The 25,896-nt window shown below is 40.9% G+C and overlaps 1 protein-coding gene across 4 annotated transcripts in view; it reads left to right on the top strand.

The window, feature by feature from the left end:
• The first annotated feature begins 884 nt into the window (after nucleotides 1-884).
• LOC125120192 (acyl-coenzyme A amino acid N-acyltransferase 2-like) overlaps nucleotides 885-25,896 on the top strand; it is a 36,804-nt gene continuing 11,792 nt past the window's right edge. The window contains exons 1-4 of one of the 4 annotated variants that reach the window (XM_047768053.1): nucleotides 885-1,069; nucleotides 2,183-2,320; nucleotides 4,194-4,257; nucleotides 16,032-16,109. The gene's annotated coding sequence lies outside the window, so the exon portion shown is untranslated. Of the gene's footprint in view, nucleotides 1,070-1,792; nucleotides 1,948-2,182; nucleotides 2,321-4,193; nucleotides 4,258-16,031; nucleotides 16,110-25,896 lie in introns of those variants that run through there. The other 3 variants (XM_047768057.1, XM_047768056.1, XM_047768055.1) reach the window with 3 other exon arrangements.

The following is a 25,896-nucleotide window of genomic DNA, read 5'->3' as shown; positions in this document are numbered from 1 at the left end:
TCAAATACTTTAACATTACATGTACAGAAAGAAAAAAATCATACCAAGCAGAGGTGTGTTCTGACCTCAGTGAGAACGTTTTATGAATGTCCATTTCCCTGAATGAGAAAAACTGGATCAGAAAAGAAAGAACACCTATAGGAGAAATGTAGTTGTGTCAACAATAGAAAAGTCAGTTTAGCCAGGGGACAAGAACTGCGTAGCAGGATTTTCCCATGGCTTATGCAAATAGACACTATTCTGCTTTTTTTTTTTTTTTTTTTTTTTAAATTGCATGCTAACCAAGTAACATTTTAACTAATTAAGTGCTTTTCTAGACGTCCCGACTACAAGATGCAGTACCACTGGAGGATATCAAATTCTGGGCCTGAATTAGCGAAAATTCCACCCTCAATTAATAAATGTGTTCTGAGTTTACACACAGTGTGATAAAGATGATATTTGAAAATGTTTTTACATACTTTTCTCTTTTCGTTTCCTTACTCTGTGTTTTTTTTTTCTTCCCGTGGTTCTTTCTGAAACAGTGCATAGTGATTAGTCAAGTCCATTTCACTTGTTTTCACTGATCAAGGTGGTTATAAGACTTGCTTGTCCTCCAAGCCGGGCACAGAGCCTAAATAAGATGATTGGCCCAGTTATTTTCCAGGCACCTGGAATCTCAGCTGTGTCTAGTTCAAGCTGAGCTGGTTAGGAAGGACTAGCACAGACACCCTCCAGCTGGGCATGTGCTGGCATCCCTCGTGACCTTTTGAAAGTTCAGGGGCCTTCGCTTCGGCGCACCTGTGCAGAGCCCGGGTTAAGGCACGTTTTCCCGATCACGCTCCTACACGCCCCATGCCTCAGACAGCCCTGCTTCTTTATTGGCTATCCCACAAATGCCACAAACCCCTTGGCTCCCAGGGGGCGGGTTTGAGAGAGCTTTTTTGGTCTTTGCGTGGCTGCCTAGTGATGAAATCTTTCCCGCCCACTCCTCCTCACAAGCTTCTTAGCGATTTGGTTTTGCATCTGGCAAAATGCATCTGGCAAAATGAAGCTGGCCCAGTGACAAATTTGGTTGCCTAACCAGGAGGTAAGTCCTGTCAGAAGTTTTGCCTGTTGGTTTGGGAGCCTCTTGCTAGTACTGAGAGCCTGTGCATGTGTCCAAGCAGCTGCCTGGTCCCTTTGTTCCAGGGTCTGTCCCTTGATGCACCTGGCGAAGTGCCCTCAACCTCGGCACTTAGTTTCATTTTATAGTGGGGGGAAAAAAACACAAACAAACAAACAAACCAACCAAAACATTTGAGGGGTTTGGAAGATGCCTTTCGGGTAACCTTGTTAAAGATATAAGCTTGTGCCCATGTTCTCTGTGAGGTCCTGCTGGTTGTGGGTTTGTGGCCCACCTGGTGGGAGTGGGCAGACAGTATAAAGGTGACAACCACCAAGGTACCTGGCTTGAAGGCCTGGGACTTTGTTTTTGGATCCTGTCAGGTGGGGCAAAATCCCTTAAGGCAAGCCCCCACTGGAGGTGGGAATGCTCAAACTGGGGAGTCGTTGGGATTGATCTGGGTCCATTCTTCTTTTTCAACTTCAGATTTCTCTAACGGGAAGACCAGTGTAGCAACTTAGAGAGATGATCAACAGAGAACAGAAAATCTTTTGCCACGAATTTTTTGCAACCCACACCCCGACCTGGGCCAGTGTTCCAAATGTATTAAATACCCTCCTCACCTTTATGTTATGAGAGGAACATAAAATGGTGCTGGATGAGGTCAGAGAGGGGGCAAATCAGCTTCACACACAATCCCTGGCAGCCGGCACAGGCTGCTGGAGGCACCGCTGAACCAACAGTGGATCCTGATTGGGATGCAGTGCTGGGGAGAGGCCAAAACCTGAACCTTATCGAGATGGCATTCTTGCAAGATTGTGAAGAGGGGGCCGAAACAGAGACGTCTGAGTAAAGTTCGGGAGGTCAAACAGAAACCCAGTGGAGTTTCTTCAGAATTTCTGGAAAGGATCTCTAAAGCCTCTAGGCATATACACAGCTATAGACCGTGAAGCCTCGGGGAATTTAAAGATGGTTGATGGGTTAAAGGCCTGGGGCTTTTATTGGTCAGAGAAGCCCGTATATAGAGAGAAAAATCCAAGAGTTGGAAGGGGCTTTAGGGATGTGCCTATGTCTCAAGTTATTGAAATTGCCTTCCAGATTTTTGCTGGCAGGGACCAGGTTGAGGAAGAGAGGGGAACAAATGGAGAACGACGTAACTGGCTACTCCACTGGTGGCTGCCTTAACACAGGGACGAGCTGGACCAAATCGAGGAACCCACAGGGGCTTAGCAAGAGGTAAGAGGTGCCAAACTTCCCCTTGAATGGCCCGCCCGATTGTGGGTGCACTCTGGCTTCCTTTCAGCTCTTTGCACGTGTAAAGCTCTTTCTTGCCTCAGGACATTTGTACATGCTGTTCTCTTGGCCGGCCTCATATGCTTTCTCTACTTTCTCTCCAGTTACCTCCTCCTCATTCTAACATGTATATCACTATACAGATATCTTGGCCTAGCTAAATCAGGTTTCCTTCAAAGCTCTGAGTGTTTTGTTGTGGTGTCCCTTTTCTTCCACTTGACTCTAAATTCCATGAGGGGAAGCAAGTCAATTTCATTGGATATTCCCAATTCTTAGCATGATTCCTGACACACACGAGATGCTCATTAACCACCTATTGATCCTGGGACATCTGAATCTAGAACAAAGCTACAGGCGAGAACTTTGTGGTTCCTCTCTAGTCCTTAGTTTGAATTCAGCAGGACGAGAGTAGTATAACAGCTTTAATGTAAGCTCCGTAAAAGGACTGAGGGCCACCCGGTGCTTGTATCTGCCTCCAAGGTATTTAACACTCTTGATATGGTGGTTGTTGCATATGCTAGGAAATCAAGGCAGCGCTTTTGAAACAAAAATGCTACTCCTGGCTCTTCTGCTCTTTAAATCATTCCAATGATGCCTATTCCTTCTCCTTCTGTGTGTGGGAATCTGCCGGTTCGCCTTCTGCTGCCGTGGAGCATTATATAGCCCCTCTGCCTATTGTGGCTAAGTTGGAGGGCTTGCTCCACTTTACCAAGACAGGCACCCACATACTCATAACTGCCAAGTGCACCTTCCTCACCCTGACTTCTCTATCTGAATATACTTCTCTGTCATGGACCTCCAGGCCCCGTTTGAATTTTCCGTATTTCCAAATGACTCATAGTCTCCTCAGCCAAATTAAGCAGAAGCCTGGAATCCATCTATTTGACAAGGTTTCACTGTTGGTTTTGTCAGGTACTCCTCTGCGTGCAGAATCAGAGAAATGAAAGATGTCATCCACATCCTCAGGGGCTAATTGTCTCAGGAGTTTACCTGTATACACACTTAAAAAAAAAAACAACCCTTATTATCATTATGATTATTTTTGCTTTCTTGGGCTGTCCCTGCAGCATATGGAAGTTCCCACTAGGGGTTGAATTGGAGCTGCAGCTGCTGGCCTACATGACTGCCACAGCAATGCCAGGTCCGAGCCATGTCTTCGAACTGCACCACAGCTTTCAGCAACGCTGGATCCCCAACCCACTGAGCGAGGCCAGGGTTTGAACCCACATCCTCATGGCTACCAGTCAGGTTCGTGACCGCTGAGCCACAATGGGAACTCCCTGTATGCAGTCCTTATTTGCCTTTCATTGGCTTTTCTCGGCTTCCCTCTCACAGCGAGTCTGACTTATCAGGCTACCCAGGGTTTTCCGTTAAAGAAGAGAAAAACTGATTGTAGAGTTCATTCTGAAGTCATTGTAACCATTCCTATTTAGACTTTGTGTCCCAGGGCATTGTCCTTTGGAGAAGTCCCTTGTGCAGAGGTCTGACGTCTAAGAAATGAATCTTCAATGGAAGGGTTGACAGATTAACGTGAGGGCTGTGTAATGACTTGAAGTTAAGCAAGGGTAACACTTAAGGCTGCCTTGTCATAGCAGGAGGAATTGACCCAGCTCAGTGAGCCCAGGGGGTGTGGCCCTTATTCCTTGGGCCCCCAGGTAGTGTCCTGTGGAGCATCACTCACTCACTCATGTACCAGTAACCCCCCAGGCCAGGGAATAGGGGTCTGGGGCCGGAGATCTCGGAACACTTCTAACAGATCCTCCCAGAAGGGAACCAGAGAGACGAGTAGAAGTATAACCCTCACTTTTCTGCTTAGGTTCTTGGAAATACCATCTGGCTGTCCTCCATGTAGATGGTCTTCTTTTTGTGGTAAGAAATAGGTAAGGTAATGTCAATATATCCTGCCAGTATTTTTCAGAATGTCTTGGGAACAGTGCAATAAAACTGATCTCTCATTGCTGTTATGAAAACATAAAATGTGTGGGAAATGCATCACTCTGAAACTGGGCGACAGTCACAGTGTACTGAACTAGCTTATACAAGATTGGAAGACTTGGAGCTCACAAATGATCCCTTCTCATGAGCAGAATGCATCTTTCTCATCATGTGCTTTTGTTCCCTACACCATCCCCTGAACCACCTAAGTTCACCTCAGTAGGGTGATCACATTGAAGGGCCTCTGAAAAGATGAGGATTCGATTCAGAGGCATTTCGATGTGGCAGAAAGAATGGAGTTTGGAGCTGGGCACACCTGGATTCTAATATTAGTGTTGATGTGTGTAGACCTTGGGATCGGCACAGCTTCTCTGGGCTCATCGTTTTGAGAGCAACCAGAGTATGGTTGTGGCTTAGCATCTGGCATGAGTAGGGCTTTCAACACTTTGCTTTCTTGCCCCCTTCCCCAACTTGTAGTCAGATGTCACTCAAAAGGGGTGTGTGTGTGTGTGTGTGTGTGTGTGTAAGTGTAAGTAACTTTAGGAGAGAATGAGGTGAGGGATGAGGGAAAGCTTCAGCAGAGGTTACTTCTTTTGCTCAAGATGACTCTGACTTTTTACTGACGTCTCAGAAGTATCTCTGGGCAGGCTGAAGACAAAGGTATTTGCTTGGTAGGCATCCAGAAGGTGCCTTTCAGTGTCTTCATGTCAAGAATTCTTTTGCCTAAACACATACTCAACCATGAAAAGACGTACTGGTCGTCAACCATGCCTCTATTAGGTCTTATCTCAGTAGGCATGGAACTGAAGGGGATAAGCACTTAGGGAGCTCAGACCCTGTGACTCTTCAAATACGTTTGCCCAGGGATGAAGCTTAAAACAAAGGACACGAGCCAGAATACTTTTGTGATAACTTTTTTCTTTAGAAAAAAAAAATGTACAAAAAGAAAAGTTAAAGAAGAACCAACATGGAAGTGTCAAGAGAACATTCTGATGGGTACAGACAAGGGAGCGCCTTCTCTCAAAGGAGTTACACATTAGCTATTACCATGCTAGAGAAATGAGATGCAGTTAAAATTGGAGCCACAAAGTCAAGCTGTTGCTCTGGGGCTCTAGGCTGTAGATGCTCCGCCACCCTTCCTGTAAAGTAATACTGTGCAAACTATAAAATATACATTTTCTACAAAGTCCGTACAGTGAGATATACAAAACTGCGTGGATAGGGGAGGCTGGTAGTGGCATTTTTGGGGAACGCAGGTGGCAGTATCACCTGCCAGCCCAAGGGCATGGCTGCAGAATGACCTTGAATTTCTTACACAGGAGAGGCCCTTAGGTAAGAAAGAATCATGCCCAGCATTGCTCAAATCCAGGATTCCCTGTCACTGCTTGTGTAACTTAGGTGATCTTTTATTAATATATTACTTTGAATGTGATCACGTGTCAAGAAATCTGAACACAAAGTTCTTTTTCAGGGTAGTATTTTTTCCTGCACAATTGATTTTTGAGATTGACCATTAACCAACATCATTTTCCCTGTAACGCAAAAGGGAAGTTTCATTAAAATTCCAAAATTCCAGAAGAGGCAGCAACTGTGGTAGTAAAAGTTTAAAGTGAATTATTATGTTCATTTTATTGGTATCTATAAAACTGAGAAAAGAGGGTTTGTGTACAAATATCACCAAACAACATCAACCATTGAATAAATGTGGTTCTTCGATGCACACCTGAACAAGAAAGTTTTCTTTAAAATTCTGGCATAAATATATTAAAGATGACCCAAAAAAAAAAAATCAGGGCAAGCTACATCACTTCCTCATACAAAAAAAATGTACAAAACATTAGCTTCTAACTAGATAAACATAATACTTCACAGCTTGACATCAAGTAACTGTGTGTCTTGAAGTATCAAATAGGAAGGTGATTAAAAAAAAAAACCAGCTTGTGACACACCAGCCATCTCAAGTAACTTTGGTCATGGAGGCAGAGTGATTCTGGGAATATAAGTAGATACAATCTTAGTTGACTCTAGCACACACTTACTGTTCCCTGAACAGCCCCTTGCTTTCTGGTCTCAAGTTCAGACAGGCTGTTCCTGCTCCCTGATCATGCTCTTCAAAGGCCACTCAAATTGTTAAATCTTCTGTTAAACCTTGTTTTATTTTTATTGTTTTTTTATTATGGATGATTTACAATGTTTCTTCAGCTTGTATTGTTCAGAAAGTGATGCAATCATACACAGATCCATGTGCTGTACAGTAGGAGCCCATTCCCCTCCATTCCAAATGTTACCATTGTATCCACCAACCCCCAAGTCCCCAACAACCCCACTCCTTCTCCCTTCTCCCCTGGCAATCATGAGACTGCTCTCCATGTCAGTGATCTGTTTGTGTTTTATAGAAAGGATCATGTGCCTTTTTAAAAATTCCACATATAAGTGATCTGTGTCATATTATAAATTCCACATATAAGTGATATCATATGGTATTAGTCTTTCTCTTTCTGACTTACTTCATTTAATATGAGGATCTCTAGTTCCATCCATGTTGCTGCAGATGACTTTATTTTGTTCTTTTTTATGGCTAAGTAGTAAATACTCCATTGTATATATGTACCACAGCTTTTTTCTTTTCAAGATAGTGGAAAACATTTATTTCTTGATAACTCCATATGTGTAGAAATGATATTTGTAAGAAACTACTTAGATTGTAAAAACTAAATGATAGAATATCCTATCAGAGCATTTCCAATCAAATGTTTTAAATATTTTATTGCATAGCATTGATATATTTATATCTTCCAAAGTTGTCAAACACTGTCAAATAGTATTCTTTATTATCTTTATAATGTCCTTCTGTTCTGTAACTATGACCCTCTTTCATTTCTGATATTGTTTTTTGGGTTGTTTCCCATTTTTCCTGGCTTTGGTTTATAAATTCAATTATCTTTTTTTGTTTGTTTAACCTTTTTACTATTCATACTTTAGTTTCTATTCTTTGTAGTATAAGATGAGAGAAAATTTATTTTGGTTCATTTAAGATTGAACCCCATGTTCCCCACAGTCACAACTATATTCCTCAAGTTTAAGGAACCACTTAGATTCATTTGACAAGTATCCTTTAAAATTGGTTGAGCTGTCTTTTATAGCCCCTATTAAATACATAATATATATTTATAAATGTTCCATTAGATGAACTTTGTTAATTGTGTTATTCACCTCTTCTATATTTTTTGCTGAATTTTTTTTGCCTGCTTAAACCATAATTTGTCAAAAAAAGCATATTGTAATCTCCCACCATCACGATGATTTGTCTTTTTCTGCAGGTCTTTCAATTTTTGTTGATATATGTTGAGTCCATTTAATAATGTGTTTACATGTTTAGGATTGTTATATTGCTTTTAGCGACTTTCATCTTTAATCGTTGTGTAGAAGTTCTGTTCTCCATGATGCTGAGTCTTTGTCTTGAAGTCCTCTTTGAGATTAATATTTCTACACTACCTGTATTTTCCTTAGTATTTGTCTCATGTATCTCTTCTCATTCTTTTCTTTCCAACTTTTCATTATTTTCATGCTCTAGGTGTATCTTTTGTAAATATTGCACAAGTTGGACTATGTTGTAATCCAGTCTGACATTCTCTTTTAACTGCCAAGTTTAATTTACATGTTTTGGAATAATTAACAATTTGGTATTATTATCTTTATTTTGATATTGTAATTCTCCTATGTTTGCTTTAAGATCAATATGGTTTTTTTTTTAATTGGAAAACACTTATTTTTTATTATGTTGACTTAAAATGTTCTGCCAACTTCATGTATACATACGTATGTATAACTGGGTCACTTTTATGTATATATACATACATACACACACACACATCCTTTTTCTCACATTATCCTCCATCCTGATGCATCACAAATGATTGAATATAATTCCCTGTCCTATACAGCTAGATCCCATTGCCCATCCACTCCAAATGCAACAATTTGCATTTACTAACCCCAGAATCCCAATCTATCCCACTCCCTCCCCACTCTCCCATGGCAAAAACAAGTCTTTCTTCCATGATCTTTTCTGTTTTATAGATAGATCATTTTTGCCATATTTTAGACTCCACATAAAAGTGATAATCTTATGCTGTCTGTATCTCTCTTTCTGACTTTACTTCAGGATGAGAGTCTCTAGTTCCATCCATATTTTTGCAAATGTCATTATTTTGTCCTTTTTTATGGCTGAGTAGTATTCCATATCATATATGTATCACATCTTCTTAATCTATTCATCTGTCAGTGGGTATTTAGGTTGTTTTGTTGTCTTGGCTATTATGAATAGTGCTGTGATGAACATATGGGTGCATGTATCTTTTTCAATGAAAGTTTTGTCTGGATATATGCCCAGGCGTGGGATTTCTGGGTCATGTGGTAGTTCTATATTTAGTTTTCTGAGGTATTTCCGTACTGTTTTCCATAGTTGTTATGCCAATTTACATTCCTACCCACAGCGAAGAAGGGTTCCCTTTCCTCCACATCCTCTCCAACATTTGGTGTTGATTGACTTGTTAATGATGGCCACCCTAAATGGCGTGAGGTGGTACCTCATCGTAGTTTTGATTTGCATTTCTCTAATGATTAGCGATGTTGAGCATTTTTTCATGCACCTGCTGGCCTTCTCTATGTTTTCTTTGGAGAAATGTCTATTTAGGTCTTATGCCCATTTTTAAATTGGGTTATTATTATTTTTTTTTGGGTTGAGTTGTATGAGTTGCTTATATATTTTGGAGATTAAACCTTTGTCATATGCGTCACTTGAAAATTTTTCTCCCCTTTCTGTGGGTTGTAGTTTCATTTTTTCAATGGTTTCCTTATTAACAAACCACATGAAAATATATATTAAAAAGGTCATACACCATGATCAAGTATAATTTATCCCAGGTATGCAAGGATTCTTCAGTATCTGCAAATCTATCAGTTTGACATACCACATCAACAAACTGAAAAAGAAAAAAGTATGAGCATGTTAATAGTTGCAGAAAAAGCTTTTGACAAAATTTACCACCCATTCCTGATTAAAAACTCTCCAGAGAGTGGGCATAGAGGGAAACTACTTCAATATTATGAAAGCTATTTATTACAAACACACATCTAACATCATTTTCAATGGTGAAATACTGAAAGCATTTCTACTAATATCGGGACAAGACAAGGAGCTCCTCTTTGACCACTGTTATTCAACATAGTTTTTGAGGTCCTAGCCATGGCAGTCATAGAAGAAAAGAAAAAGAATCCAAATTGGAAAAGAAGTAAAATGATGGCTGTTTGCAGACAACATAATACTCTACCTAGAAAATCCTAAAGACACTATCAGAGAACTATTAGAACTCATTGATGAATTTGGTAAAGTCACAGGATCCAAAAAATCAATTGCATTTCTGTATACTAACAATGAAAAGTCAGAAAGAGAAATCAGGGAAACAATCCCATTTACCATTGCATCAAAAAGAATAAAATACCTAGAATAAACCTATTTAAAGAGATAAAAGACCTAAACTCTGAGAAGTATAAGAGGCTGATGAAAGAAATCAAGGACATGAATAGGTGGAACAATACACCATGCTCCTGGATTGGAAGACTCAATATAGTCAAAATGACAGTACTACCTGAGGCAATCTACAGATTCAATGCAAACCCTATCAAATTATCAAGGACATTCTTCACAGAACTAGAACAAAATATTTTAAAATTTGTATGGAAACACAAGAGACCTCCAATAGCCAAAGCAATATTCAAGAGAAAAAAATGGAACTCGTGGAATCAGGATCCCTGATTTAAGACTCTACTATAAAGTTACAGTCATCAAAACAGTGTGGTACTAGCACAAAAACAGAAATACAGATCAACGGAACAAGAGAGAAGGACAGAAATAAACCCAAGTGCCTATGGTCAACTAACTTATGACATAGGAGGCAAGAATATAAAGTAGAGGAAAGATAGTCTCTTTGATAAATGGTGCTTGAAAAACCAGACAGATACATGTCAAAAGTGACATTAGAACACTCTCTAACACCATACACAAAAATAAACTCAAAATGGATTAAAGGTCTAAATTTAAGGCCAGATACTATAAAACTCCTAGAGAAAAACATAGGCAGAATGCTCTTTAATGTAAATATACCACAGCTTCTTAATCCATTCATCTGTCTATAGACATTTGGGTTGTTTCTATGTATTGGCTATTGTGAATAGCGCTGCAGAGAACATAGGGGCACCTGTATTTTTTGAATGAATGTTTTGTCTGAATATATGCCCAGGAGTGGGATTGCTGGAACATATGGTAGTTCTATATTTAGTTTTCTGAGGTACCCCCATACTGTTTTCCATAGTGGTTGTACCAGTTTACATTCTCGTTGATGGTGAAGGAGGATTCCCTTTTCTCCACACCCTTTGCAGCATTCATTATTTGTTGACTTGTTAATTATGGCCTTTCTGACCAGCATGAAGTGGTACCTCATTGTAGTTCTGATTTGCATTTCTCTAATAATTAGTGATGTTGAGCATTTTTTCCTGGGCCTAATGGCCATCCATATGTCTTCTTTGGGGAAATGTCTATTTAGGTCTTCTGCCCATTTTTCAATTGTGTTGTTCATTTCTTTTGTTGTTGTTGTTGTTGAAATGTTTGCATTATTTATATATTTTAGAGACTAGGCTCTTGAATTTTGCACTGTTTGCAAAGATTTTCTCCCATTCTGTAGGTTGTCTTTTCATTTTTAAAAATGGTTTCTTTTGCTATGCAAAAGCTTTTCAGTTTAATTAGGTCCCATGGGTTTATTTTTGTTTTTACTGTCATTATTCTAAGAGCTGGGTCAAACAAGATGTTGCTGTGATTTAGCTCAAAGGGTGTTCTGCCTAGGTTTTCCTCTAGGAATTTATAATATTTGGCCTTACCTTTAGGTCTTTAATCAATTTTAAGTTTATTTTTGTGTATGGTGTTGGAGTGTGTTCTAATGTCATTCTTTTACATGTAGCTGTCCAGTTTTCCCAGAACCATTTATTGAAGAGATTATCTTTTCTCCACTGTATGTTTTTGCCTCCTTTGTCATAGATTAGTTGACCATAGGCACTTAGGTTTATTTCTGTTCTTTCTATCTTGTTCCATTAATCTATATGGCTGATTTTGAGCCAGTACCATATTGTTTTAATAACTGTAGCTTTGTAATATTGTCTGAAGTCAGGGACCCTGATCCTGCCAGTTCTGTTTTTATTTTTCAATATTGCTCTGGCTATTGGAGGTCTCCTGTGTTTCCATACAAATTTTAAAATATTCTGTTCTAGTTCTGTGAAGAATATCCATGGTAATTTGATAGGGATCACATTGAATCTGTGGATGGCCCTGGTAGTATAGTCATTTTGACAATATTGATTCTTCCATTATAAGTGCATGGTGTATCTTTCCATTTGTTTGTGTCATCTTTGATTTCTTTCATCAGCATCTTACAGTTTTCTGAGTATAGGTCTTCTGTCTCTTTAGGTAGGTTTATTCCTAGGCATTTAATTCTCTTCAATGCAATGGTAAATGGAATAGTTTCTCCGATTTCTTTTTCTGATCCTTCATTATGAGTTTATAGAAATGAACTCAATTTCTTTGTATTAACTTTGTATCCTGAAACTTTGCCAAATTCACTGATGAGTTCTAACAGTTTTCTGGTAGTGTCTTGAGGGTTTTCCAAGTATAGTATCATGTCATCTGCAAACAGTGATCGTTTTACTTCTTTTCCAATTTGGATTCCTTTTCTTTCTTTCTCTTCTCTGATTGCCATTGCTAGAACTTCCAAAATGATGTTGAATAGTAGTGGTGAAAGTGAACATTCTTTTTTTTTTTTTCCTGATCTTAGTGGAAATGTTTTTAGTGGAAATGTTTTCAGTTTAACACCATTGAGAATGATGTTAGCTGTGGGTTTGTCATATATGGTTTTTATTATGTTGAGGTAGTTTCCCTCTATGTGCACTTTCAGGCGAGTTTTTTTTTTTTTTATTGGAAATAGGCATTGAATTTTGTCAAAAGCTTTTTCTGCATTTATTGAGGCAATCATATGTTTTTTCTTTTTCAATTAGTCAATGTGGTTTATCGTGGATATTGAAAAATCATTGCATCCCTGGGATATATCCCACTTGATCATGGCTTATGATGCTTTTAATATATATTTGTATTTGGTTTATTAAATTTTTTAAAATGCTTTTTAGGGCCTCACTGCAGCAGATGGAAGTTTCCAGGCTAGGGGTCGAACCAGAGCTGTAGCCACTGGCCTATGCCACAGCCACAGCAACATGGGATCCAAGCTGTGTCTGCAACCTACACATCAACTTACTGCAATGCTGGATACCCAACTCAATGTGCAAGGCCAGGGATTGGACCTGTATCCTCATGAATATTGGTCAGATTCATTTCCACTGAGCCATGAGGGGAACTCCCTGGTTTGCTAATATTTTGTGAAGATTTTTGCATCTACATTCATCTGTGATATTGGCCTGTAACTTTTTTTGTGTGTGTGGTATCTTTGTCTGGTTTTGGAATCAGGGTGATAATAGCCTCATAGAACAAGCTTGAGATAGTTCCTTCCTTTGTTATTTTTGGAATAGTTTCAGAAGAACAGGTGTTAATTTTTCTCTGAATGTTTGATAGAATTTCTCTGTGTAGCCATCAGGTCTTGGACTTTTGTTTTTTGGAAGTTTTTAAGTCACATGTTCAATTTCAGTACTTGTGATTTTTCTATTCTTAACTTAAATTTCTTCCTTATTCAGTGTTGATAGGTTGTACCTTTGTAATAATCTGTCCATTTCTTCTGGGTTGTCCATTTTATTGGCATGTAGTTGCTTATAGTAGTCTCTTATGATCCCTTATATTTCTATGGAGTCAGTTGTAATTTCTCATTTTTCTTTTCTGATTTTACTGATTGGAGCCCTCTCCCTTTTTTTCTTGATGAGTCTGGCTAAATCTATTTTGTTGATCTTTTATAAGATCCAACTTTTGCTTTCATTGATCTTTCCCATTGTTTTCTTTGTCTCCATTTATTTCTGCTCTGATCTTTATGATTTATTGCACTAATTTTGGCTTCTGTCTGTTCTTCTTTGTCTGGTTGCTTTAGGTGTAAGGTTAGGTTACTTGGGCTTTTTCTTGTTTCCTGAGATAAGATTCTGTTGCTATAAACTTGCCTCTCATACTGCTTTTGCTGTGTCCCATGGGTTTTGGATTGTTGTATCTTTATTGTCATTTGTTTCTAAGTGTCTTTTAACTTCCTCTTTGATATCTTCAGTGGTCCATTGGTTATGTGGTAGCATATTGTTTAGCTTCCAGGAGTTTGTGGGTTCCCCCTCTTTGGCTTTTTTTTTTCTTGTAGTTGATTTCTAGTCTCATAGCATTGTGGTCAGAGAAACTATTTGAAGTAATTTAAATTTTTAAAAATTTACCAAGGCTTGATGTGTGGCCCAAGATGTGATCTATCTTGGAGAATATTTCATATGCACTTGAGAAGAATATATGTTCTGCTTTGGGGTGGAATGTTCTATGCATAGCAGTTAAATCTACCTGGTCCATAGTATCATTTAAGGCCTGTGTTTCCTTGTCGATTTTCTGTCTGGATGATCTGTCCATTGATGTAAGTCGGGTGTTAGAGTTTCCCACTGTTACTGTGTTGCTGTGATTTCTCCTTTTATGGATGTCAGCAGTTGCCTTATATATTGAGGTGCCCCTTTGTTAGGTACATATATATTTACAATGGTTATATCTTCTTCTTGGATAGATCCTTTGATCATTATGTAGTGTCCTGCGTTGTCTCTTGTGATTTTCCTTAAAGTCTATTGTGTCTGATATGAGTATTGCTACTCCTGCTTTCCTTTGATTTCCATTTGTTTGTGATATTTTCTTCTATCCCCCCACTCACAGTCTTATTCATCCTTAGGCCTGAAGTGGGTCTCTAGGAAAGAGCATGCATATGGGTCTTGTTTCCATACGCATTCATCCAGTCTGTGTTTTTTGGTTGGAGCACTTAATCCATTTACATTCAGTGTAATTATGGATAAATAGGTGTTTATTTCCATTTTGTTAGTTGTTTTGGTCCATTATAGTTCTTTGGTTTGTGGTTCCCATGAGATTTAGATATAGCAAATGATATGTGTACAGAATTGTTTGGGGTTGTGGTTTTCTTCTTTTCAGATGCATTTTAAATGTTCCTCATTTATCTTCTCATGTTTGCTATTTTTGAAGTCATATTTGTCAGTAGGGGTTTTTCTACCTTTATATTATTTTTGTCTTTACCAATGAGTTTTCTCATTTGAAAATTTCTTGTTTGTAATTGTGACTTTTTCTTTGCTACCTAGAGAAGTTTCTGTAGAGATGTTTTGGAGCTGCTGAATTCTCTTTGCTATTGCTTGCTTGAAAAGCTTTTGATCTCTCTGTCAAATCTGAGTGAGAGCTTTGCTGTGTATAGTGTTCAAGGTTCTAGATCCTCTCCTTCATCGCCTTAAATATATCTTGCTATGCCCTTCTAGCTTGCAGAGTTTCTGCTGAAAGATGAGCTGTCATCCTTATAAGGTACCCTTGTATTTTATTTGTTGGTTTTCCCTTGTGGCTTTTAATATTTTTTCTCTGTATTTAACTTTTGTCAGTTTGATTGGTATGTGTCTTGCTGTGCTTCTTGAGTTTATCCTGTGTGGGATTCCCTGTGCTTCCTCAACTTGAGTGAGTGTTTCCTTTCCCATACTAGGGAAGGTTTTAACTATAATCTCTTTGAATATTTCTCTGGCCCTTTCTCTTCTTCTTCTGGGACCCCTATGATACAAACATTGGTGCATTTGATGTTGTCCCAGAGGTCTCTTAGATTCTCAATTACTTTCATTCTTTATTTTTTTCCTTATGACAGTGATTTCCACCACTCTGTCTTCCACATCACTTATTCATTCTTCTACCTCCATTATCCTGCTGTTGATTCCTTCTAATGTATTTTTCATTTGAGATATTGTTCTAACCATCTTATTTTGCTTGTTCGTTAGGTCTTCTAGCTTTTTGTTAAACATTTTTTGTAACCTCTCTGTCTGTGCCTCCATTTTTTCCTCAAGATCTCAAATCATCTTTACTATCATCACTCTGAGTTTGTTTTTTTTTTCAGGTAGATTACCTAACTCCTCTTCATTTAGTTGTTTCTCTGTGATTTTGTCTTGTTCCTTTGTCTGATAGCTATTTCTTTGTTATCTCATAAAATCTAACTTTCTATGTTTATTTTCCCCTTGCAGCAGGTATGTAGATGCAGCAGCTGGTCCCTAGTCTTGGAGTTTTCATGGGTGGTAGCAGCACACATATACCAGAGTTAGTGATGGGAGCTGTGGTATTATGCTACCTCTCCTGGAGCAGGGAGGTTACTAGGTATTGAATTCATGAGTTAGCAGTGGCTCACAGTTCGTGGGATTGTTGTTGAGGCAGGAGGACAAGCACTGGTTCCTGCAACCCCTCTTGCTTCCAGGTAGCTCCCAGGATGACTTCCTATGGTTGATAATGTCAGCAGCTGATCCTGCAGTCCCTCCCTTTGTTGGGAGCTCTTGGGGTTGCTTTCTGCGGCTGTGGGGGAAGATGCTTTCTATGTCCATCCCTCTGTTTGGTCAGTAGGGAGTGTTCTCTGTAGCCCCAAAGAAGTGGGCTGCTCCCTATCTGTTACTAAAATTCTCTCTGTTTCTGCAGGCTCTGCACCATTCTGGTGGTTCCTACCCCTACTGGGCTGATGGCAGAGTGCTCCCTGTAGCTACTGCAAAGTAAAAGGTGAGCCAGAAGGACCCTCTTTGGCTAGCTCTGCAATTATGCTGCTTCTGTGGTCCCCCACTTGAATGTTGACTGGGATCACAGGGCTTGTACTATTCCCCAGGACACTTTGTGCTGTTTCAGAAATAACTTTCTCTACCCACCTAGGCAAATCAAGGCTCTCTGCCCACCCAGGTGGCTCCATTGCAGACTCCTGTATGATCCATGCTGTTTACAAATTCACCTTCTGCCCCCTCGACAAATTGTGGCTTTCCATCCACTTAGGAGGTCCCTTCCAACTCCCAGTAATGTTTGTGCCATTTCTGAAATAATTTTATCCACCCCCTAGGTAAATCGAGGCTCTCTGCCTACCCAGGGGGCTCTGTGAGAACTTCTACATGGTCTGTGCTGTTTCCAAATTCACCTTCTACCTCCTAGACAAATCGTGGCTTTCTGCCTGCTTAGGGGGCCCCTTCCAATTCCCAGGATTGTTTGCACTGTTATGCAATCACGTCAATGCCCTCCCCCCCCCCCCCGCTCCAACACCTAGCTGCTGGCTGGGGTCACATGGCCTGTGCTGTTCCTGAGTTCCCTCTGCCTCCTGCAAGGGTTCTCTCTGCCTCCTGCAAGGGTTCTCTCTGCTTGCTCTACTCTCTCTGTAGCCTTAAGGGCAGTGGGCTGCTCCCCAGCTGTTGCTAAGCAGCTGCTGCTCTGAGGGTATATCCTATAGCTGGAGAAGTTGTCATCTTGCAACCTGAGAGGCCTTGTAAGGTGATGGATTCTGCCCCTTCCCTCCAGCACCCCCTAACAATGGCTTCTAGCTTCCAAGCCCAACTGGCTTTACTCAGCTTATAGTCTCAAATGTGGTCACTCCTGACTCTAGTCCCTTCAGGTTTTCTCTGCACTATGAATGCTAGTCTTTTCCCATGTAGTCAGTCTCAGCCCTCTCTCTGAGTCTGATGTCTGAAGCTGGAGTTTCAGTTCCTGGCCCCTGATTGCATCATCCTACAGTTGGGAAGTGCAGGGCAGAGAGACTGACCATTTGTTGAGGACATATTCCATTTCAACTGCTTTACACTGATTGCTATGTTCTCCCCCAATACTCCAAAAGTCCTCCTCTGTCTCTGCTGGTCTCTGCTGGTGTGGGGAATTTCCCAGGGTGCAGGAGTAGTTCCTCTTTCCAGGTCCTTTCTAGGGGTGCAGGACCTGACCCACTTCTCTTCTCCGTTTCTCTCATTTTCTTCCTCTTTCTTTTTTCCTATGCAGTTTCATGAAGTTTTTCTTGCTCTATCCAAATCCTGGGGACTTTTGTCAGCATTCAGCTATTTTTCTGTGAGAATAGTTCCACATATAGATGGATTTACAATGTATTTGTGGGAGTAGGTGACACTCATGTCCTACTCCTCTGCTACCGTTTTTTTCCTTCCTTCCCTGAGATTTCAATGAAAATGTGTATCCCTTAATTTTTCTTCTAGTTATAGTTGATTTTACAATTTTTATCTTGTAACTTTTGTACTAGATTTTTAAAGTGGTTGATCCACTGCCTTTACTATATATTTACCTTTGCCAATATTTCCCTCTATTTCTTCAGAACTTTAGCATTTCTTATAATGTTGGCTTAGTGGTGATGAACTCTATCTTTGCCAGGAAAACTCTTATCTCTCATTCTGTTCTGCATGATAACCTTGCAGGAGGAATGACCTCGGTTTTCAGTTTTATTCCCTTTCATCGCTTTAAACTCATACTAGTCCCTTCTGGACTGCAAAATTTCTGCTGAAAAATGAGCTGATAGCCTTATGGGTATTCTCTTCATGTGACTCTTTGTTTCTCTCTTGCCACCCTTAGAGTTCTCTCTTTATCACAAATTTTTGCCATTTTAATTGGGATATGTCTTGGTGTGGTTTTCTTTGGGTTCATCTTGTTTGGAATTTTCTGTGATTCTTGGATCTAGGTATCTGTTTCTTTCTTCCCATTAGGGAAGTTTTTAGCCAATATTTTAGAAAATACATTTTGTACCCTTTTGTTTCTTCTTTTTTGGGGACCCCTTATAATTCAAATGTTAGTATGTCCCAGAAGTCTCTTAAAGTATACTCATGACAAGCATTTATTTTCTTTATTTCTGATTGGGTGATTTCCACTATTCTGTCTTCCAGGTCAATTTGTATTCTTCTGTATCACACAATCTGTTGTTAATTTCCTCTAGTGTATTTTTCATTTCATTTATTGTATTCTTCAGCTGTGATTAGCTCTTTATGATATTTTCTAGTTCTCTTTTTCTCCTTTTTTGTGCCACTATACCTTTGGCATGTGGAAGATTCTGGGCCAGGGATCATACCTGAGCCACAGCAGTGACAATGATGATTTCTTACCTGCTAGGCCACCAGGGAACTCCAATATTTTCTAATTCTTTGCTGAAGTTCTTGCTGCCTTCATTTAGTCTTTTTCAAGTTCAGTGAGTATTTTATGACTATTGCTTTGAATTACTTATCAAGTAAATTATTTAATTTCTGTTTCATTGGGGTTTTTTTCTGGGTCTTATCATGTTCTACGGTTTTGAACAGATTCTTGTTTTTTCATTTTGTTTGACTTTCTGTTTGTCTCTATGAAAATAAAGGAATTAGTCACCTTTTCTGGTCTGGAAGGCAAGTTCCTGTGCAGGAGCATCTCTAAGGAACCTATGTGTTTCTGGTGACTTTGGTAGGGGAGATTGATCTGAAGCAAGCATGAGCTAGAGCTTTTTGTGAAGCACGCCAGGTCCATTGCCTCAGCGGGAATGGGATGGAGCTTAGGGGATGGGGGCTAGAGCTGGAGGCTGGCATGGGCTAGGCTTCTCCCAAGTCCCACTGGTGGCTGCCACCTTGGTGGGGAAAGGGTGGACCCTGACTGGGGCCAGAGTGGGCTAGAGCAAGAGCCCAGTGCAAGCTGCCTTTTCTCCTGGGGTGTGCTGGTGGCCATCACCTTGGCAGGGAGGAGGACTGGAGTCGAAGGGGCTAGAGCTGGAACCTGGTGTGGGCAAGGGGGCATGCTGGGACTGTCTTGGCAGGCCAGCCAGAGCACCAGGTACTTTTCAATCTGCTGCCTCTGTACTAGGATTGGGAGCAAGCAAGTCTGTGTGTATGCCCTTTAAAAGCAGTCTTGGTTTCCTACAGCGTGCCAATAAGGCTCACTCAAAGCCAGCCAAGAAGGATTGCATCCCAGTGCTGGGACCTAAGGTGAGGTTTTGCCTCTCTCTCCTTAGGGATGGTTCCCTAGCTTGTGGTACCCTCCTCTTCTGAGTTGGCCACTGGTAGTGTGGGTGCCAACAGGATCACTTCTCTTCCTCTCCTCCAGTCTCAGTGTTACTGTTGTTTTTATATACTCCATTGTAGAAGAGCTGTTCTGCTAATCTTCGGGTCCTTTCGGGAGAGGATTTTTTGACACGTACTCATAGTTTTGTTGTGTTTGTGGGAGGAGGAGAGCTCAGGCAGCCCATCATTGATCCTTCCTTCTCTTTAGTTTTGTGTAATCCAAGCAGGCTGCCTTTCAAACACCTGTTGGCAATGATGGTGGCGGGGAAAGAAAACATAAACCAGCTCATTAAATGTATCTTAATCTTCTCCTGTTTAGTCCAGCTCATGTTCAGAAGGATAGTCATTTTGAAGTTCAGAGAGTAGCAGACATGTTTCTTTCCTTCAAAGATACGCCAGCCCCTTCTCCAAATCAGGGTGCAAGAGGGCCTATATAGTCTCAGGGCAAGGGTGGGGGGAAGGATTCTAGATCCAGTAACTCTTCTTGGCCAGCTTCTCTATCCTGGTGGACGTGTACCTCATCTGTTCTCCAGGCATTGACCTTCTGCACATCTGCATTCATAACTCATGGTTTGTTCTCTCAGCATGGCCAAGGCCAGCTGACATACTCGCTCTTGCCCTCTGGCTCAGGTGGCAAAATCCTCTGGGTTTGCCCACTTGGCTTTCATTATCCTTCAAAATTCTCTGAGTGTCAGTTGTGTCCTTTATCGGGTCCCTGGAAGACCTATATACCCTACGTCCTGTGCCAAAGGGTCAGCTCACACACTGCTGTAATGATCCCAGGGGAAGCCTGCTGGCCTTTAACTCTCTCAGCTGCCTTTCATGTCCATCACGTGAGAATATGGGAACTTTGAGAACTTTTCCTGATTTTCAGAAAACTGAAGTGCAAAGAGAAAATTATGCAAGCTGTCTTTGCATCTCTCTCGGCCTAAACACACAATATCCCATTTTACTCTTTTTTTCGAGAACTCCAAGAGGAAACAGGATAAGATCTTCCTCTGAGGTTTCCAGTTTCTTCTAACCCATCCTCACCTTTGGTCAATGCCTAGGCCCTTGTTCTAGGCAGGGAGTCCTTCTTCCCTAGTACAAGAAGGCCCAGGGTCTAGCCTTAATGTAGTAAATGTACATACTTTGAGGGGTCATTTTTTGCCTTAAGTAATAGGTCAAGGAGTACACAGATAAGGCTAAACTTATGCAAGTGCTATGTAATGACTGAACTATTTTGGAATACTGATTTATGTTAGGCTTCTCATACGACAGCTAAGAAATAGAGGCTCAGAAAAATTTGTACAATGAATTAAGAGCAGTGCTGAAATCAGAACCCAGGGACATAGCCCTAAATTTTCTATGCTTTCCCCATAGGCTGTTAAACACCATTCTCTGGAAATGTGAAATACATTTTGTTCTACACACCAACACTGTTTTTGTCTCAAGAGAGGTTGCAATGGGTCCATTTCTATATTTACTCCTACTAATGGGAACATTTTTTTGTGTCTAATGATGTTTAGAAACATTTTTGGCTCAGTCACTGAAAGGGAGTCACAGTTTACCACTGATGCTGTTGCAGCTCTGGGGAAGCTTATTCAGATCCTTGAAGTACACATGGTGACTTTCACCCCTTGGAATAGTCTTTACTCCACAATCATTTTTTTGCTGCTTTTATTTTCTCTCATTCTAAGGAAGCCAGAATCTCATTTCTAAATAGACATCTTTGACATAAAAATTATTAGCACTTTAAAAAGCAGCAGCTATAAGAAGGGCCTTTTAACCCTTCTTTGTTTTGCCCTGAAACAATGAGAAGGAATTGAAGGAAAAGAGAATAGAGCCAGGAGTTGAGCAGAGGAGAAAGGGATGAGGCTTAGAAACCAGACCTGTGTGATGAAATGAAAGACTCAATTATGAAACACCTGCATTGAAAGGCACACCAGGTGGACTGAGCCCCTGCCCAGACTCTGTGGCAGTTAGTGCTGGGAGCCCTGTGCTTGAAGACCAAAAACAAAACAAAACAAAACAACAACAACAAAAAAGAAAAAATAAAAAAAGAACAAAACCAGCCGGTGCTTTCTGTGGAGGCAGTTTCAACTTTGAACAGCCGGCTGGGGTATTTTGAAGGATCTAAATTTTTGGGCAACTGGCATGTGTCCAGTGCTTCTAGCTGGATCAGGAAGCCATCCTTCTCAACACTGCTTCCTCCAGCCGAACTGAGGGTGAGTGAAGGCTGTCAAGGCCAAATAGAAGCCTGCTTTCTGATTTCAGCAGCAAGGCACCTGGAAAGAGTGCTTTCATCTTGCTCTGTGTGTTTCTCTCACCCAAGTGGGTAGCATATTTCTCTGAAAAACCTGCAATTACCATCCTAGGTGGTTTATTGCTCAAAAACAGATTCATGTGCAATGCATATGCAATGCACCAACCTTACCAAAAGATAGTTTAGAGACCATTTTGGAGACAAAATCCACATTTGGCTTCAAAAGCCAGGGTCCAGTTAATGTGAACGAATGGAGAGATGGTTTCTTGACCCAAGGAATTTTTCTCTGGGGTTTTATTGCATAAGAGGAGGAAGAGCTGTGGTGAATAAAAGAAAGCAAATGCTCCTAAAGGGAATGGAATTGATGTTTCTTGCGTATTAATGGTAATTTTAACCCCTGTGGGTAATTTTAATGTTGGCTGTCTTTTATTCTTTGTTTCCTGCTTTCTGATCGGTTGATGTGCTTACCAGTTCTTGACTGCCTTTCCTCTAATAGGTCAAGGTCTGCCAGTGTCGTAGGCTTGATCCCCACCCTTCACCCTGGGACTCAGAAGGTCTGAAAGGGGCTTTCAACTCTAAGTCCCTATCAGGTCACTTCCATTTTACTGAGGGCTCCCCTCCAATCCTGAGAGGCTATGGTTACATGAGGCAGCAGAGTTCTTGCTTCTTGCTCTCTGGCTGCTTTGTAGCTTTGGTTTCACTAACAGTCTGCAGTATACAGAGTCTTGACTTTTGCTGCAAAAAAAAAAAAAAAAATAGGAAGACAGAAAATTTTACTCCATTCAATTTTGAGGAGACTCCCTTCTTCAGAAATAGCCCGTACAAATTCAACTGGGTTTCTGTTCTGTCTTCACATTCTCTCTGAGCTATGTTGCTCAATATTTTGGGGGGGGGGTTCCTTTATCATTTACTCTTTCTCTTAATTCCTCAAACACTTACTGAACAAACACTATGTGCCAGGCCCTATCTCAGGAACAGGGGAATAGAGTGTTGAACAAGGTGTAATTACTACCCTTGATGACTACTTTACAATCCAGAGTATTGCTGTTTAATGGACTATTCTGTGATGATGGGAATATTCCATAGCTACCTAGTCCAATACAGTAGGCAGTAGTTTCATGTGACTATTGAGCAATTATTATGTGGTTATTGTGACTGAGGGACTAAATTTTGAATTTTATGTATTTTTAATGAATTGAAACATAAGTAGCTGCATGCAGCTGGTGGTCACTATATGGGATAGAGCAGAAAAGGGAGAGACAGAGAAAGAAGCAGAGTTTTACAATATCCTATGCTAACGGGAAAGGTTGAAAAGCTTTGACTGGATTAGATGATAAAATGTGTCAGGGAGGAGTTCCTGTCGTGGCTCAGCGGTTATCAAACCTGACTAGCATCCATGAGGACTCAGGTTCGATCCCTGGCCTCACTCAGTGGGTTAAAGATCCCGCACTGTGGTGAGGCATTGCCGTGAGCTGTGGTGTAGGTCACAAACCAGGCTCAGATCCTGTCTTGCTGTGGCTGTGGTACAGGCCAACGCTACAGATCTGATTGGACCCCTAGCCTGGGAACCTCCATATGCCTCGGATGTGGCCATAAAAAGACCAAAACCAAAAACAAACAAACAAAAAAAATGTGTCAGGGAGTTCCCATCATGGCACAGCGGAAACGAATCCCACTAGGAACCATGAGGTTGCGGGTTCGAGATTCGACCCCTAGCCTGGGAACCTCCATGTGCCATGGGTGTGGCCCTAAAAGGACAAAAGACAAAAAGAAAAGGTGTCAAACCCAAGGGTAAGTTCATGTCTGAATGACTTAGCTGGGAATTACGTTTTATTATTCATATAGATCATGAAGGCAAGAGATGTCAAGGCTGAAGCTCTCTGGGTCCCTTCTGCACACACCAGAAGAAACGTCACTGAAGCAAAAGGAACCAGGCAGCCTCAACATAGTAGTGAGATAGTGTGTGGCTGAGAAGTGTATTAGACTGCAGCTCAATGGTCCTGGAACCTGCAGGGGTGTAGGGGTGAGATAGAAAGTCGCATGTCTCTCTGGACCCAAGAAGGTGGATGGAAAACTGCCCCGTGGAAGCCTCCCACAGCTAGGGAGAGACAGATGGGAAAACAGTCTTAATAAGACTCTTCTTCTGAAGACCGCTTATCTTTGCACGCTCCCAGAAGGATCGCAAGGCATTCCACCCAGACTTAGGTCAGGTAATAGTTCAAGCTTTGCCTGTGGAAACATAGAAGGTCTCCAAAGTGCTGTGGTAGAGTCACTCCCCTGTAAAGGGTGTTTAAGTACAGGGATAAAGGATTCAGATTTAACCCTCAAGTGAATCTGGCTGCCATTGTAGGTTTAAAGTGGGGAAGAAATTTGATTATTTTTGAATTTTGTAAAGTTCTGTGTGACAACAGTACAGCAATCAGACTGGGGAGCAAAAAAGACCATAGAAAGAGAGAAAGAATTGGGTAAATGATGAGACTTTATGGAATGGAGAGGAAAGTCCACAATCATTGAATGAACACATGGGATGTGAAGGGCTCATGTGCAATGTAAGTGGCAAAGACATATCAGACAGGACCCTGCCCTCAAGAAACATACTAAGGAGTTCCCGTCGTGGTGCAGTGGTTAACGAATCTGACTAGGAACCATGAGGTTGCAGGTTCGGTCCCTGCCCTTGCTCAGTGGGTTAACGATCTGGCGTCGCCGTGAGCTGTGGTGTAGGTTGCAGACGCGGCTCAGATCCTGCGTTGCTGTGGCTCTGGCGTAGGCTGGTGGCTACGGCTCCATTTGGACCCCTAGCCTGGGAACCTCCATATGCCTCGGGAGTGGCCCAAGAAATAGCAAAAAGACCAAAAAAAAAAAAAAAAAAGAAAGAAAGAAACATACTGAGTAACAGGAGATAGGAAGCACACAGGACTCTCATATAAGATTCAAGAATATATTACATGCTGTGATTGGCATGGTATAGAGCCCAGAGGAGGGAAAGAAAGCCCCCTTCAGCTGGGTGTCCCTCTACACAGTAGGTGCTTCATCAATGATGATAACAGTGTTGGACAGGATACGTTTTAAAACTACTTATAACTTATTCTGAAAATCTATGAGGAACGGGCTCTGGTGAGCAATCAGCCTTATCAACTAACAAGGGTATTTTTCCCTATCACAATATATGGATTAGTTGGGATCCAATGGAGACTAGGACAATAGAAATGGAATACAAGGAAACCAGGAAAGAACTAAATATGTTGAGAGGTGACAAGGAGAAGGTTTGAAGGCTTTGGATATGGGGGGCAGGTTTTCCTTGCCTTATACCACTGAAAATATTAATCAGTGAGTCCTCACTTCCCACTTTCCATCCTCACCTTTTGGTATTTCCATTTTTACCCTGTTTTCCTTCTTTTTCCAGAGGTAGGTAAGTTGATACCTATTGCTGTAGGAAAGGATGGCACACCAGAAAGTGAAAAACCAAGGTCTTTTCCTGGCCCTTGAATTCTAAAAAGCCTAACGGATGATGGGAATTTCAGAAGTCATGAATGGGTGTGTTTTGTTTGGTCCACATCTTGAGTTGTGTTTTTTTGTTAGTTTGTTGTTGTGTGGTTGTGGTTTTGTGAATATGCTTTGTTTGTTTGTTTGTTTGTTTGTTTTTTGGCTGCCCCAGGTGCATGAGGAAGTTCCTGGGCCAGGGATCAAATCTGCACCACAGCAGTGACCCAAGCCATTGCAGAGACAATGCTGGATCCTTAACACACTGTGCCCCAAGGAAACTCCTGTTTTTAAAATAGAATTACATTTGAATGGCTTTAGATGGGCAGGTAGTCTTAGGTTCACTACAGTCTTAAATTTTGATGATTTCTGACCTTTATCTACAAATCTATAGAACCTTCCTGGCCCCTACAGGTATCTGAATTCAGAATCCCCACATCCATTGTAAAATGGGTTTAGAAGAATGCATCACATGGGAGCTGGGCGTCCCAACCCCAAGTCTGTGGCCAACACCACAGTCACGGGGAACTTACTTGTGCACCCAGGAAAAGTAGGGTTCTCTGAACTCTTGGGATTACATCTCTGCCACCTGGAGGGACAAGGACTCAGGATAGAAATTACTTGACTCTGGAAAATAGAAAAAAGTTACATACTGTGTGTGCACATATGGGTTTGTGGACTAAAGTTTAATCTTACTATTGGATTACTAGTCCTGCCACATTGTACACCAGGGAATATATTTAACTAAAAGTTTCAGAATCAGGGAAAGGGAAAGATGAAGTTGAAGTCAAGAAGG

This window comes from Phacochoerus africanus, chromosome 2 (genome assembly GCF_016906955.1).
Source record: "Phacochoerus africanus isolate WHEZ1 chromosome 2, ROS_Pafr_v1, whole genome shotgun sequence".
In the NCBI taxonomy this organism is placed as follows: Eukaryota; Metazoa; Chordata; class Mammalia; order Artiodactyla; family Suidae; genus Phacochoerus; species Phacochoerus africanus.
The sequence above is the reverse complement of the archived record's forward strand: the minus strand, read 5'-3'. Positions and strand labels throughout refer to the sequence as shown.